Consider the following 22792-nt stretch of genomic DNA (forward strand, 5'->3'; position numbering starts at 1 on the left):
TGATCATAAAACTTAAATTTGAGCTTAAGCTGAATACAAACCTTGAACTTTAGTTCCAAGTCTGAATTCTGCATTTTGAACCCAAATTCTAAGCCTGAATCTAAATTTCGGATAAGAAATCCTATGAATTTGAAAACAAAATGCGAAATTTGTATCAGAACCCTTGACCAGAAATCTTTTATTTGAATTTGAACTTATGGTTTTCAATATGATTTTTTTTTTCAATTATTTATTCGTAATTGAACTTGAAAATTTTTAATAAAATTGCGAATAACGAAATTTTTACATATTTTTGATTTCTGAACTCATGAAACTTTTTTTATGACTCAACTCTGCACATAAATTGAGAATAAAAATTTCAGATCCAAATCTTAAAAGTGGTTTGAATTTCAAATATTGTTTTTCATATTCCGAAATTCAAAGTTTTGAATATGGAAAATTCATCACATTTAAGATTGAAATGCAACACTTATGTTGGATCAAGTATCCGGGCTTGGAAAATCCAGTCAATTTTATCCTGAAACCTTGCGAAATAAGGGCATATTGTTTTAAGTTTTTCTTAAATACCCGTCCAATACGCAGGCAAATTTCAAAATTATTCCTCTAAAATAAAGAAGAAAAACACACGGATTATTGTTTTCATTTTTTTCGAAACACATCAGGCGGTTCAGAATCATTAGAATCGAGGAAGAATGACCTTAACGGGTTAAACTCCTATCAAAAAGAAAAAAAAGAATCATTAGAAAAATCAATATTCCAAAAAATTGTTTATGTTTTTTGATAAAATTTGATTAAAAAAATTATTTGGAGACAAGATACATGATTCTAAGGACACAATTGAAATTTTCGTTTGATTTTGCAAATAGAGTGAGAAAATCTGGTCCAAATCCGTATAATCTGGAAAGCTTAGTCTAACTTTATTGGGATTCAATAATTGGGACACAATTACTATCAACAAGTGAGAAATTTTTTGAAAAACTGTTGTAGAATTGTGGTCCTGAAATGAGATTTCGAGGTTTTGGAGTCAAGATTGTTACACTATTGTTACTCTTGAATCATTTACGTAGTTCATCAAAATTTGATAAGAAAATTCAAATTTTATGTTTAGTACAACATTTCACTTGGCATCTTCGGACCTTCATGGGGGGGGGGGGTTTAACCCCCACCGAAGTTTATGAATTCCGGAACGACGATACAATTAATTGTTTACACAAGAGCTGGTTAACGATACCAGTTGCATTCTTCTTTGTGATACGACGAACATTTGTGATTTTATGGGGTGTGAGCTCAATCTCTAATTATTTGTTTGCCATATCGTCTACCTCATGGCATAACACTACAAATTTCCGCGAATTCAACTCTGGATGGCGACCAATTTCAATTGGCGTACCTTCTTTCAAAGCAGTTAACGTAAACAGTTTCCTACCTTGATCTTTGCTTTGAATTTCAATGACATACCATGATTTGCTCCTCTCGTAGTAGCCTCCTTTCACCTTTTCCGAATACTCCTCTACCGACTTCCCAATAAAAAAAGGGTTCTTGAGAAGTGTGTGGCCTGGTTTAGCACGTAAATACATATAGTGAAGTCGTTCTCGCAAGTTTTCTGTGTCCATCTATTCACTTAGATTGTCTCCTGGTGAAGGACTTATCATAACTTCTCTAATTTACGCATTGAATGAAAACTGTTGCCTTTTGGATTCAAAGCAAGCCACTCTTGAAAATGCGACTGATCATCTCGAATGCAGAGAGTGTCCTCGACGACGCCGTCAGCCAGTCCAACGGGATAGCTTTTTCGAAGGCCGCTTCTGCTTTTGCCGGCAGAGATAAGACCGCGCAACTCATGGTCCTTTTAAATCGCTTTGGCGATTTAGTTGACCTTGGCTCCCCGTCGGATGTTGTTGTACGCGACAGGGCCGTAGGAAGAACCGACTCATGGGGGGGGTTTTGGTGACTGATTTTTACCTATGATTTTTTGCTCAACAATACACGAACGAATACAAAAAAAATTAGAAAATTATGTTGTTAGCTATATGAATATTCATTTTTAAGTACTTTTACATAAAAAGTTTTCGTATTAAATCGTAAATTTAGAACAACTTCAAAGGTGAGCAAAATTCGCATTCATCGATGGTTAAAATCATTGAATTTTTTTGAGAGTCTGGTAGATCAATCTTGATTTGAGCATAAAATAAGCTTTATTAAGGAGAGCCTTTCATTTATTATAAAAGCCTATTCTATGATCGAATTAAACGCAAGCCCAATCTTCAATACTATTTCGCAAATTCAAAGATTCCAACCTTTGACGAAAATAACTCAAATTAAAAAAGGAAGATTGATTGATTGATTTGATTGATGCAAACTTGCACCAAACAAATGATTTTAGTTTAAAATTTGGCTTTAAAAAAAACTTCATTATTGCGGACCAAGTTATGAGTCATATAATGAAACCTCATTCTACAAAATTTAATACAACATTTCTCGTCACTCAAATGTATAAATTAGCGGAATTTCTGAAATATATAATGCCAAATTTTAAATATGTTTGACAGTACAGATCAGCAAATATTTTTTATAAAGAATCGATTCCATTATTGAAATCATGTAGATGAGGTTTTTTGAATAAAATTCGGATTTTTCGTATAAAACGAAAAACTCAAATAATACTATTTATTTGTGATTTTCAACTAAATTGTGTTTACAATCTAATTTTGAATAAAAATTTGGAATCTTAAAATTTAATTGTAAAGGAATCATGATATTATCTGATATTATATGATATCTCAACAATTAATGTTGATTGTAAATTTTATTTTCAAGCTTATTCTTTTTCTGAGATTTGGATCTGCATTCTGAATCTGAAATATAAACCTCAATTCAAAAGTTGCGCTTTGAATCGGTATCCAAATTTCCATACGATTTCTTAAATGTACAAAAAATACGATCTCCGAATCTAATTCCAGATAAGAATTTAAGTAAAGTTTTAAAGCCTTCATTCATGAATCTTTTTTAAAATTCTGTAGTTCAGGTTTAATCTTAATTCAAATTCAAATTATTTAATTTTAATCTTAATTCAAATTCAAATTATTTAATTTTAATCTGTATTGTGAATCTGAATCAAAATATAAATTTAAAATTATCTAAATCTGAGTTTTCAATATTGGATTGCCTTTCGAAGCTTTGAATGTTTTAATGTTGTGTTATAGAATTAATTTCAAATTTGAATATAAATAATTTTTTTTATATTCGGAAAATTGCTATCAAAATAACGAAAATTTATATGAATTCGAAAAATATGATTCAAATTTAATATTAAATGTAAAATCAAATTTGAACCAGAACTTCAAAGCAGCTCTTCATTTGTATCTCTCATGATTATTCGAACTGAAAATCATTAATCCTGAAATAGATACAGAATCCAAAATACGAAAATAGGAATACAATTTTGGTTATGGGAATTATGGAATCAGAATCCCCGAAATGGGTTAAATTAAATATTCACACCTGAATTTCTATGAACAAGTGAGGAAATTTTTAAAAAGTGTAGCAGAATTTTGAATTTTGGATGGGTTTTGGAAGTTTGGGCATTAGTTTTTAGTCTAGAATGTTACTCTTGATTAACCTTACTCTATTATCATAATTAGGTTCTGAATTTAAAATTTTGAGTGTAGAGTAAAATACGTCGATTGCTTTTTTGGATCCTCATGGGGGGTGTTTAACCCCCAAAACCCCCCCCGTTCCTACGGCCATGGTACGCGATATCTACCAGGATCACATCTTAGATCTCTTCGCTCTTCGGTTTGCTGGTAACCTCCGGTGCACCCGAATGCAGAAGATCCAGAAGTCTTGCTGGGCCTTGTAAGGGAGACGACAGACTTTTTCCGAGGAGATTAGCCTCGGGCCCGGTCGAATTTGATCATCTTGCTGTATTACTAGACGAGAACCTGCAACATATCATCCTGTTTCTTTTGAAATGGATGTGAAATATACCTAAGTGAGAAGTGTAGTAAAAAATATCAAAATACTTACACAAAAGCTGAATAACTTTGGAGAACTTTTCCTTTTTTACTAAAACAATTTTCGGAAACATTGGTGATTTCATTTCTAGGGATACGGCCAAATTCATTGCAGCAGCTGGTATACGAGTTTTTTTTTATATAATATAAACATGGATCCACACTGAAAATAAAATCTCCCGGTTTCCTTCTAATTTTAAATGCTATTCGGTGCAAGTTTATGGTAGTCATGATGAACTAGAAGCATTTTCGTGAGACTCACAAGTCGAGATATTTTATATGTTACAGGGACTTGATCATTTACTGAAGAGACTTATTCCTTAATTCAGGGTGCCCTGACCCCTGGACAAAATCTCGAATAAAATTCGAAGATAAAATAGGTCCATTGACTACTTTTTCCATAGAAGTTCTATTTCACAGTTGTAAGTAACAGACAAAGAGAGTTCTAAAAGTTTTTCTATTACCCTAAAATCATTGCATATTTTTAGGCGCAATTTTCTAGTTTTATACAAATATAGTGTTCTTAGTCCATTTAACAAATAATTGCTGGAAAAACATTCGTTATTGGACGGATATTAGTTATTTCATGATAATTAATGATCACGATCCATGCAGAAGAAAAACATATCTTTTTTAATTCAAGGTATCAATTATACCTATAACATACATTTTGGAAAGCTTCTTCAGGAAAAAAAAATAAAATTTTACTATTGCTTTATTAATTGCAATGATTAAACGATTTACATATTGGAATAAATTTATTATTATTAATTTTTCATGTGAAAATCATTTAAAGTGATAGAAAAAGATCTTCAAATCATATTCTATTAAATTTTTCATATAAAGCTCAATAACCAGAAAGATATATTTTTTAAATTTATTGAGGTAACAGCATTGTTGTTTTGTTCTATTAGGCACATTTTTTAAAACAGTTCATATTCGTAAGACATTCCTGTTTCGAGATACAGTGAAGGAATCAAGTATCCCCAGGGATCAAGTATCCAAATTTTCCCCTACTTATTTATACCGCGAGCGGTCAGAGACGGCACACACCTTTTCCGCTAAAACTTGATTCTCAACCGAATTCTACAAAATTTATAGTTGTGGAAAGCTCATAATGTGACTCAAATACAATTCTCAGAAAATTAATTTTCTCAAAGTAATTTAAAGTTAAAGAATAAAAAATCAAGAAATAAAAGGTTCGGGAAAAAGGCTGTAAATCAGTTATTAAGTGCTCAAAAAAAACTGAAGTCAGAAGCTATATGTTGCTATACGTTACACCTAAACCGGTATGAAATTGACTTTTTTTTTAATATAATTTTTGTAGTGGAAACCTTGCGTTAACATACTCAAAACCCAGTGCCAAGCCGAATCTACATATGTAGGTGCTAGAATAGTCTCAGTAAAGGCAGATTGATTTAAAGCTACCTTTCAAAAATTGTCAAAAGTTCTGTGTTTCATTTTTTGAAAATCTAAAGATGCCAAAATGTGTCAAATCACGTCACCTTTCCAATCCATTTTAGAATTTTTTTTTATTATTTTTACTTGAACAGCTTGAGCGATTGACTGATTGAAAAGTACGTTTTTAGCACCACATTTTACATATTTTGTAGCCATGATCTTAAGTTTTGTTAAAAAATACTTCCATATGTGCAACATTTAGCTTCCAACTTCAGTTTTCTTATGTACTAAATAAGGGAACAAATTTCCGAGCCCTTAATACCTTTTTCCCGAAGCATGTTTTATCGATTTTTTTTTTATCTTTGTTCAACTTTTAATACTTTGATAAAAATAATTGTACCTGAATATTGTCTAAAAATCGTATTTCAGCCACATCACGAGCTTCCCAAAACTATAGTTTTTTTTTAGAAATCGGTTGAATCTATTTAATCAAATGTTTCAGGATTCCGAATAGTTAAATCATAGTAAGTAGAACATTTTCCTTCAATGAAAAAACACGTTTTTGCCTAGAACTCTAGAAGAAAAAATTATAACAATTTTTCTTGGCAACTACAGGTATAAACTTCAGATGAAAAATCGAAATTCAAAATGATCAATATTTTGGAATTTCTAGATTGATGAAAAGTAACATCCAATTGCTCCATAGATCTAAAGGAAGCTCAAAGCATTATTGAGTATTGAGTTAACAAGGAAGTTCTGTTGAATGTTCATCCATAATTCCAGAAAATTCTCCAGTCAACAACCCTTCAAATGGCAATGAAATGCAAACGCCTTGCACGCTTGAGCTTGATCTGCCGCGGATGAAAATAGCACCCTGAAACAAGTGTTATTTTGTCATTTTCTTCTACTCCATATCGCTCACTCAGCTGCCACAACGAAATGTAGGACTCAAAATAGCTCGGCCTAGATAAAAATAAATTAAAATAAAAAAAAAAATAGCACGGAAAAATATGGAGGAAAATGAACGCACCGCAGTTAGTCGAGTCGTCGGAAATGACTTTCTCCAGCAACAGCAACGGCAAATAAACTCATTTATCTGAGTCGGTGCCGCGCAAAAGGTCATCCCAGGGGCGCTCGACTTTGGCATGTGGGTTTTTTTTCTATCTTTTTCTGGCTCAAACTTCTCTCATCGATCGCAACCGGTGGTGGCAATACTTTATCATTTGGATGGCTGAGGCTGGAAATAGTTGAATATTTAATATACAATGAGTGTTTGGTGAACGGATGCAAAATTTTCCGAAGTAATGAGGAAACGATACTAATTGAATCATAAAAGCATCGGTTGCCTCTATTTTATTACGCTTGAGTTTTTTTTATTGAAATTGATTTCTAGGTACTGATTTTTATAGATAGACAAATTTGAGGAAATAAGGAGAAATAAGTTTAACATCAATAAACAAAGCATCGAAAAAATTGTTAATCATTGTGGACATTTTGTACACCCATATGCGCATTTTACCCCAAAACTTATCAAAAATAAAATCTTCGTAGACCATAAAATTAGTATTTTTAAATTGTCATATTGATCTTGTAGAAAAAAAATGAAGTGAAATTGTAATTACTTATAAAAACAATAAATGGTAATATTTAATTTCGATGAAAACCCCATTTACGTACTATTTGTTCAGCAAGCAAAAGTTGAAGTGCGTAGGATTAAACATAATGATAATTCCTCGCTTAGCTACGTAAACACATTAAAATGCCAAATAGCCCCAAGTGAATCGTCATCACCGGGTGCCATTGAAAAGGCACATCCAGGATTCACACCAGCCACGAAAATATGTCGAGCAACTCATCATAAACGCATAAGTTCACGTTCCAGATTTCGCTCTTCAGCATCCACAGCATCCGATTGCCAGTGACGGTGGCTGGTGGGCTAAATAGTTCAAACAGATTCACCCAGAATCAGTGTGGAAAAACCTTGCTCGCATTATAATCTGTGCCGGAATGCACACAGATTCCAGGCAGCTAACTACAGGCATCCTACAGGCGCAGCTCTGGATGTTTTAATCATCAAGCCACACGATTGCCTTCAGGACTTCGCTGCAAGGATTTTGTAGTTGCTGACGCAATGTCTGAAGCAAATCACAGAAATAGAAAACACGACCAAAATTTCAAAAATGTCAAAAATGTCAAAAATGTCAAAAATGTCAAAAATGTCAAAAATGTCAAAATTGTCAAAAATGTCAAAAATGTCAAAAATGTCAAAAATGTCAAAAATGTCAAAAATGTCAAAAATGTCAAAAATGTCAAAAATGTCAAAAATGTCAAAAATGTCAAAAATGTCAAAAATGTCAAAAATGTCAAAAATTTCAAAAATGTCAAAAATGTCAAAAATGTCAAAAATGTCAAAAATGTCAAAAATGTCAAAAATGTCAAAAATGTCAAAAATGTCAAAAATGTCAAAAATGTAAAAAATGTAAAAAATGTCAAAAATGTCAAAAATGTCAAAAATGTCAAAAATGTCAAAAATGTCAAAAATGTCAAAAATGACAAAAATGTCAAAAATGACAAAAATGACAAAAATGACAAAAATGACAAAAATGACAAAAATGACAAAAATGACAAAAATGACAAAAATGACAAAAATGACAAAAATGACAAAAATGACAAAAATGACAAAAATGACAAAAATGACAAAAATGACAAAAATGACAAAAATGACAAAAATGACAAAAATGACAAAAATGACAAAAATGACAAAAATGACAAAAATGACAAAAATGACAAAAATGACAAAAATGACAAAAATGACAAAAATGACAAAAATGACAAAAATGACAAAAATGACAAAAATGACAAAAATGACAAAAATTACAAAAATTACAAAAATGACAAAAATGACAAAAATGACAAAAATGACAAAAATGACAAAAATGACAAAAATGACAAAAATGACAAAAATGACAAAAATGACAAAAATGACAAAAATGACAAAAATGACAAAAATGACAAAAATGACAAAAATGACAAAAATGACAAAAATGACAAAAATGACAAAAATGACAAAAATGACAAAAATGACAAAAATGACAAAAATGACAAAAATGACAAAAATGACAAAAATGACAAAAATGACAAAAATGACAAAAATGACAAAAATGACAAAAATGACAAAAATGACAAAAATGACAAAAATGACAAAAATGACAAAAATGACAAAAATGACAAAAATGACAAAAATGACAAAAATGACAAAAATGACAAAAATGACAAAAATGACAAAAATGACAAAAATGACAAAAATGACAAAAATGACAAAAATGACAAAAATGACAAAAATGACAAAAATGACAAAAATGACAAAAATGACAAAAGTGACAAAAATGACAAAAATGACAAAAATGACAAAAATGACAAAAATGACAAAAATGACAAAAATGACAAAAATGACAAAAATGACAAAAATGACAAAAATGACAAAAATGACAAAAATGACAAAAATGACAAAAATGACAAAAATGACAAAAATGACAAAAATGACAAAAACGACAAAAATGACAAAAATGACAAAAATGACAAAAATGACAAAAATGACAAAAATGACAAAAATGACAAAAATGACAAAAATGACAAAAATGACAAAAATGACAAAAATGACAAAAATGACAAAAATGACAAAAATGACAAAAATGACAAAAATGACAAAAATGACAAAAATGACAAAAATGACAAAAATGACAAAAATGACAAAAATGACAAAAATGACGAAAATGACGAAAATGACAAAAATGACAAAAATGACAAAAATGACAAAAATGACAAAAATGACAAAAATGACAAAAATGACAAAAATGACAAAAATGACAAAAATGACAAAAATGACAAAAATGACAAAAATGACAAAAATGACAAAAATGACAAAAATGACAAAAATGACAAAAATGACAAAAATGACAAAAATGACAAAAATGACAAAAATGACAAAAATTACAAAAATTACAAAAATGACAAAAATGACAAAAATGACAAAAATGACAAAAATGACAAAAATGACAAAAATGACAAAAATGACAAAAATGACAAAAATGACAAAAATGACAAAAATGACAAAAATGACAAAAATGACAAAAATGACAAAAATGACAAAAATGACAAAAATGACAAAAATGACAAAAATGACAAAAATGACAAAAATGACAAAAATGACAAAAATGACAAAAATGACAAAAATGACAAAAATGACAAAAATGACAAAAATGACAAAAATGACAAATGTGACAGAAATGACAACAACGACCAAAAATTGGTAGAATGGCAACCAAATTCCAAAATATATTAATTCAAAAATAATCCACAAGAATCAATTTTCATTGGAATTTTGTGCTTTGTTGCACTTCAATGTAACATTACACATTACATTTCGTGACATGTGAATTTAAGTTTTTTTTCTGGGACTTGATTTCTCAGTTGTCGTTTTGATTTGGTTAAAACTCTTCCATGATGGATGGCTCAGAAATCAACAAAAAAAATGAGTGTTAATGGTTTTGTGCCAATTTATAAACTCTTCAAAGGAAATTTTCCGCTAAACAACTTTGACGAAATCCGTAACTTTGCAAGTTGTGAGGCAAAAGAAAATTATTAGCTGTAAATAGAGGTATGTCTTTTGGCATTGAGAAACAATCAATTCTACTGACATCACTGCTGGTGCCTACCCAACAAACGTGAAATCGTATCAAAAATGATCACTTAAGTCGTATATAGTGGTGTTGCGAATCGCAATTCTAGCGAAAAAATCGTATAAAATGTCGTCTGGAGTCTGTTTAAATCGGATATGACAGAAAGTCCGCCATGTTTGTATACTTTAAAATGATTTCGCTCTCGCGCGGGCTACAATTGAGAAAATCGTCGTCATCTTCTCTTTGCAACTAGCAGTGAAATCAGATGGCCAATGTTCAGATGGGAATTGAGTAATAATGACCAATGAGAAAACTGGAACATATTGTCGCTGGCAGCGCTTCGAAGGCTATGAGAACAAAACCTTACGCTCTCTTGCATTCTTCCGATAGCTATGAATAAGGTGACGGATAACGAGCAATTTGATGTAGAAATGAAATTTATGTACGTACATTGCTTTCATTTTGGTAGAAAAGTGCTGATTTTTTAACTTTTAATACGATTTTCCTTAAATGTAAATGGAACTTATATCAAATCAGCATAAGAATATAGCCAAAAAAAATGTTTGTTGGTTGCGTATGACTGAAGGAAACAAAATAAAAACGTTTTGACGTCCCTGCCTATCCCATCACAAAACGAAGGAGGATGGAAATAGCCAACACCAGCGCTTGGAAATCTTTTCCAGCAGCTGTGCGTGTGATTGTAAAGCAGGCAGTTGAAAAGCAAATAACTGTTTCTCATTCTCAATTCCCATTAAATGAGAATCGCATTCCCTTCGCAAGACAAAAAAGTTCATTGAAAAAAAAATAGAATAAACTACCAACCAAACGCCAGGAAACAACTCTTGTGTGTTTTTTTTTGGGAGTGGCACAAAGACTTCAACATTTAACCCTCGTTTTCCATCTGGCTAAGTTAGCACACTGGTCAAGTCTCCGGATTGGCAAGATGACAGAAATAAGATATGGTGAGTTCAATTCTCACTTTCCCGATTGCCTTTTTTTTTTATTTTCTTGTTTTTGGAATGAATAATCCAATAAAATGAAAATCCCATGCTTCGCATGAATGCAGTGGTATTGCACACTTTTACCCTAGAGATTGAGTCTTTTCCAATCATATCATCTTTGGTATAATGCAGGTTTCAGCACATTTTTGACATTGAGTTAGCACCGAGTGGCTTAGAAATTTTGCATTTCTTAGGGTGTATTGTAGTAAAATTATCATTATTTTTACTCTCCCAAAATGCAAATGAAAAGTTAAAAAAGGCAAATTGCTACTCAATTTCAACTTTCCAGACCGAGCGCTTCCGCTAAATATATTCATGCCAAAAATCGCAACCATCGCTTTTATGGGAAAGCAACCATCAGTGAATTGCGATGCCATGTAATTTAAATGCTCCGACCTTCAAAGATTCAGTCAGCAGATAGCTTTCGATTTGCTGGCTTTCCATGGAAGCCGGGGCCAGCGAAAGTCCTTCTCTATCTCTCTTACACTCGCTCTCTTTTTGAGTCCAATGAATGGCTCATACAAAGTAGCAGCCCATATCCAGAATCAGGACCTATACGTGTATAATCATAATGAAATCATGTCTTGCCAATAAATCAACTCCCCAATGGGCAAAGTGGTGTGGTGCTCGCATTTGGTTCGGGCCAGCTCAGGCTTTTCGCTCCGATTTTCATCCGGCACTTAGGCCGCTTTTCCTGGGTCCAATATGCGAAAGGCGATGGAAAATCAGAGACCGGCAATATCCTGCCTAATGTTGTTGTAGCCAAGTAGTGTTGGATTTTGCCACCGATGATGCAGTGACAACGTAGTCTTCGTCGTTCGTTGATGGTTGCGAAGGATTTTCCCACCCAACCAAAAAAGCCTTCATACGCGTACGACGTCGATTTGCGGCAGCAACATCATACCTACATATTTACGTACGGAATGGAATGTCGCTTGTTGGACGTCGTCGTCGACCGGTCGTAAATCCTGGCCTAAGTCCAGATTCACGTCCTAGATGACTGAGAACGTAGCAACATCGACAGGCTTTATAGAGGATGTTCCTTTCAGAAAATGGCTTAGTTTTGATTTCGGTTGACTTTGCGGTACCATCTTACTTCAGATAGGTGTTGTTTTGATCGAATGACTTTAGGTTGCTTTGGTTTATGAGCAACATCACACCATTCGATAAGTGTGAGTTGGTTGGTGACAATCGATTTAAATCATTTTTTTTAAATTAATTTTGGTGAAGTTACCATAATAGTTATTCATGCCAAAAGCAGATTTTTTCAGCACAAGGCTTGCCGAGTTGACACGTGATAAAAAATTAAGTTCACTAACTAGTTGCATTCACAATTTTTTATAATGGCGAAAATACCCTTGAGAAATTCAAACTATGGAGGTAACGATGGAATTTTTTTTTTGAATTCAAAACAGTAACAAAAAAAACTTTTTTCGACAGTGGTTGTTAATGAATTTAAACCACGAAAAAGTCTTCTACACATTTGCATGAAACAACCATTTGCACTTTTTTTCTCTCAGAGCACAGACTTGCAGATGGAGGCGCTTGTTAATTACAAGGGATTTTTTAACAAAAACTTGTACTTTTTAAACTGCCATATATCGGATTGGTGCAAAACAAAAATTATTTTATGGCGAAATTATTTAGTTTCAAATATTAAATATTTGATTGTAAAATTATGGATGAGAGGTTATTTGTTAAACTCGAGAAAAAAATCAAAGTTTGTTAATTCTTAAGGGGGGGGGGTAGGGTCTAACGGGTATAAAAAAACACCATTTTCACGATTTTTTCCTAGAGCTATCGTTCAAACAAATATATTCAAATTTTTTGCATTATACAAAGCATTGTTAAAAGAACATTTAGTAATTTTTTCGTAGAAAAATATTGAAAAATGAGCCAGTGACGGAGCATTTTCGAAGATGCCTTTTAGAAAACAGGATTGGCGGTGGACACTGTATCTCAGCACAGAATCATCTGAAGTCAAAAAATCAGAGCAAAATATTTTTAATAGATGTTTTTCAGGACCCCAACGTTTTTATTTACCTTAAAAATATTTTTTGTGAAATTTTTGTGGCTGTTTGAAGTAAAAACTACGATTTTCACTTAAAAATCCGCCATTTTTTACCTGTAAAATCTCCCCAAAGTAAAAAAATCAAAAGAGAAAAACGTTGGGGTCTGGTATTTTATATGTAGAAAATATGTTCCAAATTTGAAAAGAATCGGATAAGTAGTTTTCAAATGACGGTGTCCACGGACTTTAAAAATGTGCTTTCGAGAAAAACGCGTTTAAAGTTTCTGCTCTTGCTTTCTTGCAGTATTAGATAGGAGGAGATAAAGGCCTATAACTTCTACAGTTTTGCTTCAATTGACTTGAAAATTTGACACAACATTCTTGAAATGTTTTACAATAAGAAAATAAAAATAAAATTAAAAAAAAATGATTTTTTGAAAGTGTTAGACCCTACCCCCCCCCCCTTAATGCAAATTCACGCATTTAAAGATCCTTTGAAAGAGAACATCCCCATTTCTCGTGCAATTTTAATTTTTTTGTTTTTTTCACAGTTCATCGCGACACTTAAACTCAGCTCTCGTTTCTGAGATTCAAGACTTGTTGAAAATAATCTGTAAAATCTTACAAAGATTTTGAAAATAAACGCTTCAAATCATTGGTCAATTTTCTCCATGACTGCAAGTGATTTTAACTTCTGTTTAAAATTAATATGAGTTTTCTTTAAGATTTTTTGCAATTCTGGATTTTCTCAAGATTTCAATAAAATTTCAACCCGATATTATGATTGCAGTCTTCAACGAATGTGCCAAATAAATCAAAATTTTCCATATCAAAAACTTTATAACGTCCTTTTGTGATGTCAGAAATAGTTAAATTTTTTTCAAAAGTGTCGTATCTCTGAGACAAGAAAATCTAGACATAATCTGGATCCTTCATAAAATAAAAGAAAATTATAAGATTTAATATTTGTTTTAATTTCTTATGTAGGATGTAGGAAATTAATAAGCTACCAGCGCATTTTTTAAGAGCATCCTTGCTCAAGATACCTTTTGTCTATATCAATTGCTACCAGTGTTCGGCATCGCTAACTGAAAAATTAGCGCCGCTAATTGAATCGCTAACTCATATAAAGTTAGCGTTCGCTAATTAAATACGTTAAATGTGCCAAAAAATTTATCGCTTTAAGCTTAAAGCGCTAATCGCTAACTGTTTACCAACATTAGGCCGGAACAAATATTAAATTGTTGTTTAGTCACTTCCCCCTTTCGATTTCAAGTATTTAATTTAAAATTAGATAAATTGATCGTATTTTCATAAAATTATATGAGCAAAACAAAAACTGTCAAAGATATAAGTTTTAACGAGTCTCTGTGTTCTATAAATTGAAACAAACGATTTTCGAACAATTAAAGAAAGAGCAAAAGAACAGAATGTGGAAAATGGGAGCTATATCGCTCTTTTTCTTATTTAAATTTTGGTTCAAAATTTACTCGATTAATTGGTTTTGTGCAAAGTAGATAGTATACAATTTTGTTGCAAATAAGCTTTTGTGCAATTCATTTTTTTTATGTTTTAGCATTACTTTACATAATCCTCATTTAAAATCTTTAACCTGTTTTCCCCTTTTTCAAATTTGCCGGAGCAATGTCAAACGTTTATACAATTTTTATTTGAACTTAAAACGAAGGCTACAATAGTGATTTTATCTTATTTTTATATTAACTGATCTGTAAAATCTCTAGAAAACTGTATTGTGAAAAGTAAATAGCTCAACCACTTGAAAACAAATGCCGATGAAGAGATGTTGAAAATAGTTTTACATTGTGAATTTAAATAAAATTTTTAGAAACGTCGCTGGTGAACTGGTAACAAAACACAGACTTCCGACAATCTAGTACTTCACTTTCCTTTGTCGGAAGTATTTCGGAAGTCGGAAGTCCGGACTTCCGAAGTAAAATTTAGTGCTGGCGCTATTATATTGTTTAACAATTGTTATCGTCTTCTGTAAAAGTTGCTAAAAAAAGTACTTAGACCAGGCCCACCAATGGTCGCTAAACCTCGAATCGAGTACATTCAGCAACATATCTATCAACTAATCATCGCACCAACAGTCGCTAACTTGATTCGAGAAATAGCATTCGAGCAGTAGGTTGTTACAGGATGCGTTTATGTAGCAACCCGGTAGCAACGCAGCCGGTAGTCGCTATCAGAAAATAAACAAACACAAATACCTACCTGGATCGCAACAATGGGTGCGAAAATAAGTAAGTAGATAAAAACGCAACCAATCAAAACATCTAAAATATCAACCGAAATAGCAACTTGCGGTGGGCTTGGTCTAAGACCAAGCCCACCGGGCGTTGCTATTTCGGTCGGTATTTTAGATGGTTTGATTGGTTGCGTTTTTATCTATTTACTGATTTTCGCACCCATTGTTGCCATCCAGTTTGATATTTGTGTTTGTTTATTTTCTGAAGGCGACGACCGGCTGCGTTGCTACCGGGTTGCTACATAAACGCATCTTGTAGCAACCTACTGCTCGAATGCTATTTCTCGAATCAAGTTAGCGACTGTTGGTGCGATTATGGGTTGATAGATATGTTGCTGAATGAACTCGATTCGAGGTTTGGCAACCATTGGTGGGCTTGGTCTTATAGAGTGAAAAATGACACTATATTATTTTTTCTCTATCTCTAGTACGCATTCCTCCAATGAATTCAATTAAGCAATCAGAATGATGCACAATGTCACTTTGACTTGATTAATGAAAAAAAGTTTATTCTGTCACTAAAAATTCGAGAGATTGATACAAATATATGGGAGTTAGCGATCTTCAATTAGCGGAACCAAAAAATAGCGGAACTTTTCAATTCGCTAAATCAATCCAAACTCAGCGGCAAAATTAAACCGCTAACGAAAAGTTAGCGGACTAACTAGCGAATAGCGGATTAGCGCTTTTGTGCCGAACACTGATTGCTACTGCATTCTTAGTTAGGACTCGTCAAATTTCCGTTCTGGACCACTGTGCAATGGCTGATTTCAGTGAAATTTTTAAAGTTAGTGAAAGATTTTGAAGTTTTGAAATTTTAAAGTTTTCACGAGCCATGGTACTAAGATCTGACAAAATATTTGAGCTTTCGACGTCAAAATCTTTCGAAATAAGTCATTAAAACATATGCATCAAGAAATCTTGTGAAGGTATTACTATTTTCAGTTTCAAGTAGAATAATCAACTATTTTGTGAAATCTGAAACCAGATAAGAACTTTTAATTTTAATGACCATTGAGTTCATGATTTGGAAACAATATTGACTATATGATTGTTGTACATCCGAATTAGTCAAAATCACTCCAAGATCATTCAATCGATCACATTGTTGTCGAGAACATAGTCAAATGATAACGGGATGGTTTCAATTATTTTTGTGCGTATGTATTTCCAATTGTGGAGCTTAATTTATCCATTTCTTGACATTAAAGCAGTGCTAGTTTTGATACTTACTATTTCTTCTGGACTCTGAAAACTTTAAATGAACATAATGTTTATAACACTCATTTTTGAATTTTTAATTCAAGAACCTCTAGACATTCAACATTCTAACTTGAAATTAATAAATTTGTAATATCTTATATTCTGAGACTTACAAAATTTGTATTTTTTTCATTTGGATGACCAAAGATTTAAAACGGAAAAATGTTATATGTGATTCTGAAATTTAAAATGCATTTTCTCAATCGAAATTTTTGAGTGAGTTTAGTAATAATTTATTTAGACAAAAATGAGATTTTTAAATGCGTTTTTTTTTCAAAATCATGAGGTTCAAAGTAAATCATGAAATTTAATGTTGAAATGAATTGTATGGATAAAACCAAAAAAAAGAATCGCTTCATTTCAAAGTTTTTAAATTTTCTATACAATTAATTTTTTACTGAAAATTATTTTCAAACAGAAAAAATAATAAGATTTTTGTTGTGGTTTATGAAAAATGCAAAAAAAAAATTAAATAGTACTAACCCTTTAAAAACCAAAACCACCTTCAGCCGGAGTTTTTTAAGCAGAATATTTCAAATTATGTTAACCTATCCATCAATAGTTATGGCCACTTTTTGACTGTTGGAGCAGTTGTCAAAAGCTTCATCTAAGAAAAGCGCGAGAAAACTGCGTATGGACCAATTTTCGAAAATTATTGTTTTGATAGCAACAAAAATCGTTGGTCCATGCGTTTTTCGATAAAAAAAAAGCACTCGGTCAAAAAGCACTCAGCATCTCAAACAGGTCAATAAAACTGTTATAAAGGGCGAACACGAAATCATTGCGACACCTAAAATGTCATACCAATTTTCTTATAATGTTTAGAATCAAACCAAAATTTCAGGGTAGTATTATACATACAGTTGCGTTCAAAAAAGAATGAAATCGCGTGCAGCTGCGCACACATTTTCAACTTTGACAAGCTGCCATTTCTCTCCCGTTCGATATTTTTTTTATGAAAATTTCACACAGTGTAGCTCAACTATTCAACTAACTCTAAACAAAATTTGAAGTCTTTACAATGACTAGAAACAAAGATAGAGCTATTTCCGTTAAAAGGGGAAATCTTGAGATGCTTCACTAAATTTGCTGTATCTTCGACAATTTTCATTGAAAATTCTTGAAATTTGGTCCAAAGATGTAAAAATGTTGTATCTAATACCAGGCCAAGTTTCGTCAAAATCGATGAACGTGATAAAAAATGGTACCTGGTAGAAAATGAGGTTCATTATCGCCCAGCAGACGATTTCATTCTTTTTTGGACGGATGTTTGTATGAAAAACATCGTAATCCATGTATTCTTCGTTTTTCTTAAACAAAATCAAAATTTATTACCAAGAATGTTGTTAATTGATAGTAACTTCATTCCTGCTTTGTTTAGAAATATAAATTGTTCCAACAGAGCTAGTATTGAAACACAAGAGCGAATATAATACTCGCTTTAATTGTGCTTCGATTTTGTTTACCGGAATAATTAGCAGGTCATTTCTGAAACTCTGTTCTTCTGATTTTGAACTTTGATGAAACATGAAACATGAAACTCTTCAAAATCAAAGCTGATGAAACTCTTCAAAATCAAAGCACGAAGGAAGCTTCTATCAATTTACAACATTCTTTGAGATAAATTTTGATTTTGTTTAAGAAAAAAACAAGAATACATGGATTACGATGTTTTCCATACAAACATCCGTCCAAAAACGAATGAAATCGTATGTTGGGCGATAATGAACATCATTTTCTACCAGGCACCATTTTTGATCACGTTCATCGATTTTGACGAAACTTAGCCTTGTACTAGATCCAACATTTTTACATCTCTGGACCAAATTTCAAGAATTTTCAATGAAAATTGTCGAAAAAAAAGCAAGTTTAGTGAAGCAACTCCAAATTTCCCTTTTTTACAGAAATAGCTCTTTCTTTGTTTCTAGTCATTGTAAAGACTTCAAATTTCGTATAGTGTTAGTTGAAGAGTTGAACTAGATAGTGTGAAATTTTCATGAGAAAATATCATTCGAGAGAGAAATGGCAGCTTGTCAAATTTGGAAGTGGGTGCGCTGCTTCACGCGATTTCATTCTTTTTTGAACGCAACTGTATACTACTTAGCTGGCTCGGTAAACTTCGCAAAACCTTTTACTTAATAATTCGTTGGAAAATGTTTAACTTCATCGACACGTTTTTAACTATTTCGTGTTTGTGAATCAATTTCATTAAAATCGTCATAAAAATGTTCGAATGTGTCCCATTTCAAGTTAATTTTGTATGGGAGCCCCCCTAACATAAAAAGTGAGATTCTCGAGGCTGTTATGCTAACCATTTTTAACCCGAAAAAACCTTCAGATACCAAATTTCCCTTCATTCCGACCATCCGTTTATACCTGATGGGGTTACAAAGAAAACACCTTCATTTTTATGTATAAGATTGCGCGAACTTGTCTGGATTGGATACGTGCTAAAAAACATTCTGGCAACCTTGGTCTATAACAATACCATAGAATTATTTCTCGTACCCAAATACCTTCCCATGCCATATTAGATTCCATTTTCTCGATTGTTCTAAAGTTATTTCTACCTTTTTTTATCTCCGCTCTGGATGGAGGGAAAGGTACCAAATATTCATAAAACATTTCCAGTACCAAAATACCTCCCACGCCAAAATGTGTGTGAGCCCCTCTCTCCTCTAAAAACACCCCCTTTCTCGTATTTGAATAACTTCCCATACCATTTTTTTTTTTCATTTGCTTTATCAACTTCCCAGTTATATTGAAAACTGTATGAAAACCTCATTTCTCTTTCCTATCTTTCCACTGGATGGGGGGAGGTGTACCAAATATTCAAAGAACCATTTCTAGTACTCAAATACAATCTTACGAAATTTTGGTTCCTTTTGTTCAATTAGTTCTTGAGTTATGCAAAAAAAAAATGAAAGCCCTTCTGCCCTCTTCATAGCACCCCGCTGGAAGAAGGGATGGGCCTCAAATAATCATGGAAACCTTTCTCCTAGTCAAATGCCCTCTCATGCTAAATTTGGTTCGATTTGCTCGATTAGTTCTCGAGTTATGTGAAAAATGGTTAGTACCCCCCCTCCTCCCTTCCTATCTCCCAAAACGAAAGGAGGGCGGTAATCAAAAATTCGTACTCAAATATACTCCCATGTTAAATTTGGTACCATTTGCTTGATCGGATCTCAAGTTATACAAACATTTCTCTTTTGCTTGGGAGACCCCCTACCCCTTCCAGTAAGAGGCAGGGGTCTCAAACTTTAATAGGAACCTTCCCCGGCCTCAGAAACACCCACCTGCCAAGTTTCAAGCAAATCGGTTAAGTAGTTTCGGAGCCTATAGGTAACAGACAGACAGACAGACAGACAGACTGAAATCCATTTTTATATGTATAGATTTTTTTTTTTTTTTGTAAATTCTTTATTTGAAACGGCTCATACCTTTAGGCTTTAAGGAGCCAGACACCTTTTTTTTTATTACAATAGTGTGCTTATATCTAGTTCACTTTTAAAGAAAAAAGAAGATAGATAGGGAAATATGAAAATAAAAAAGAATTATAGACGAAGATCAATAGCTTTTAGGAAAAGGTATATTTCGAACATGTAGTCCAAGTCCACGACAGCCAGCAAATCTCTCACTGGAACATAGGGTGGTTTTCCTCGGGCCCGAAGGGAGTCTATGAAATTCGTTCTAGCGACAAGATGGACCTCGCACGACCAAACAATATGCTCGATGTCGTGGTAACCTTGGCCGCAACTACACAAATTGCTGCTAGCAATATTTAAACGATAGAGTACCGCGTCTAAGGAATAATGATTGGACATGAGACGGGAAAATATACGAATAAAATCTCGACTCAGGTCCAATCTATTAAACCATGGTTTAAGGCTTACCCTTGGGATAATCGAGTGCAGCCACCGACCCAACTCATCCTCGTCCCATTTGCGCTGCCAGTTGACAAGAGAGTTTCTTCGAACTAAAAAGTAAAATTCGTTGAAGGCGATTTCACGCTGATACGTGTCGCCTTCCATCGCCCCCACCTTTGCCAGAGAGTCTGCCTTCTCATTACCCTCTATCGAGCAATGGGAGGGAACCCAAACAAAGGTGATGGTAAAGCGACGTTTTGATAAAGCACTCAAACTATCCCGTATCTTCTCGAAGAAGTATGGCGAGTGCTTTCCCGGTTTTATTGAGTGAATTGCTTGAACAGAACTCAGACTATCCGTTACAATAAAGTAGTTCCCAACTGGCCTTGAAGCGATACTGTCCAAAGCCCAATGAATTGCTGCTAACTCTGCTATATACACAGAGCATGGTGACTCGAGGCTGTAAGAGGCGCTAGATATTTCATTGAACACTCCAAATCCTGTTGATTCCTCTATAAGTGATCCATCAGTAAAGTACATTTTATCAGCATCGACGTGTCTATATTTAGCTTCGAAAATTCTTGGAATCAGAAGTGGACGATGCGGATCCGGGATTCCACGGATTTCCTGCTGCATAGACAAATCAAACTGGACAGAAGAGTTATCGTAGTCTGGGCTACAAACACGAGCTGGAGAATACGGAGAAGGGTTAACCTGCATTGACATGAGGACATGGTATATAGACATAAATCTGGTTTGAAAATTTTGCTCAAGAAGCCTTTCAAAATTTACAATCACCAATGGGTTCATGACCTCACACCTGATGAGGAACCGGAGTGATAATAAATTGAATCGATCTTTAAGTGGGAGTATTCCTGCCAAAACTTCGAGACTCTGTTATGCGTTGAGGGCATACAGCCCAAAGCGATGCGGAGACAACGGTATTGGATACGCTCGAGTTTGATGAGGTGAGTTTTGGCAGCTGACTGGAAACAGAAGCTTCCATATTCTATCACTGAGAGAATGGTTGTTCGATACAATTTTAAAAGATCTTCTGGATGGGCTCCCCACCAGGTGCCAGTGATTGATCGGAGAAAATTGATTCTTTGTTGGCATTTTCCTTTCAGATAATCAATGTGGGCCCTCCAGGTACATTTGGAATCAAACCAAACCCCAAGATACTTAAAACACCTCGATTGAGTGATCGTTCTGCCCAGGAGTTGAAGTTTAGGTTGAGCAGGTCTACGTTTCTTAGAGAAAACAACCATCTCCGTTTTCTGTGGAGAAAACTCAATCCCAAGCCCCAAAGCCCAGGTTGATAATCTGTTTAAAGTATCTTGTAAAGGTCCGTGCAGATGAAACTCAGTAGATCCTGTGACAGACACCACGCCGTCATCTGCAAGTTGTCTTAGAGGGCAGCCTTCAGAGAGACAACTGTCGATGTCACTTACGTAAAAGTTGTACAAAAGTGGACTCAAACATGAACCCTGCGGAAGGCCCATGTAAGAGATTCTTCTAACTGCAATATCTCCGTGAGCAAAGTTCAAATGTTTCTCACAAAGCAAGCTGTATAAGATGTTGTTCAGTAGAGGAGGCAGACCCCGGGAGTGCAACTTGTCTGACAAAACCTCTATTGAGACAGCATCAAAAGCTCCCTTTATGTCTAGAAACACTGAAGCCATTTGCTCACGTTTTGCGTACGCCATTTGTATCTCTGAAGACAGCAAAGCAAGACAATCGTTTGTTCCTTTGCCCCTTCGAAACCCAAATTGAGTATCTGAAAGGAGGCCATTTGTTTCTACCCATTTATCCAAACGAAACAAGATCATTTTCTCCATCAATTTGCGTATACAAGACAACATCGCTATTGGACGGTACGAATTGGGATCAGACGCTGGTTTTCCGGGCTTTTGGATAGCAATGACTCTCACTTGTCTCCACTCTTGGGGAACAATGTTATGCTCCAAGAATTGATTAAATAAATTTAACAAGCGAAATTTTGCGGCATCCGGAAGGTTCTTCAACAAGTTAAACTTGATTTTATCAATTCCCGGAGCTGAATTATTGCAAGAGAGGAGGGCAATTGAAAATTCGACCATCGAAAAGCAGGAATCCAGACCACACCTATCTGGAGGCACATTCCGGATTATTTTTTGTACTGGTGCAGAATCTGGACAGACTTTCCGTGCGAAGTTGAATATCCATCTATGCGAATATTCCTCACTTTCATTCGTAGATGATCGATTACGCATGCTTCGTGCCACTTTCCATAAGGTACTCAATGATGTT

Source organism: Uranotaenia lowii, chromosome 2 (genome assembly GCF_029784155.1).
Source record: "Uranotaenia lowii strain MFRU-FL chromosome 2, ASM2978415v1, whole genome shotgun sequence".
Lineage (NCBI taxonomy): Eukaryota > Metazoa > Arthropoda > Insecta > Diptera > Culicidae > Uranotaenia > Uranotaenia lowii.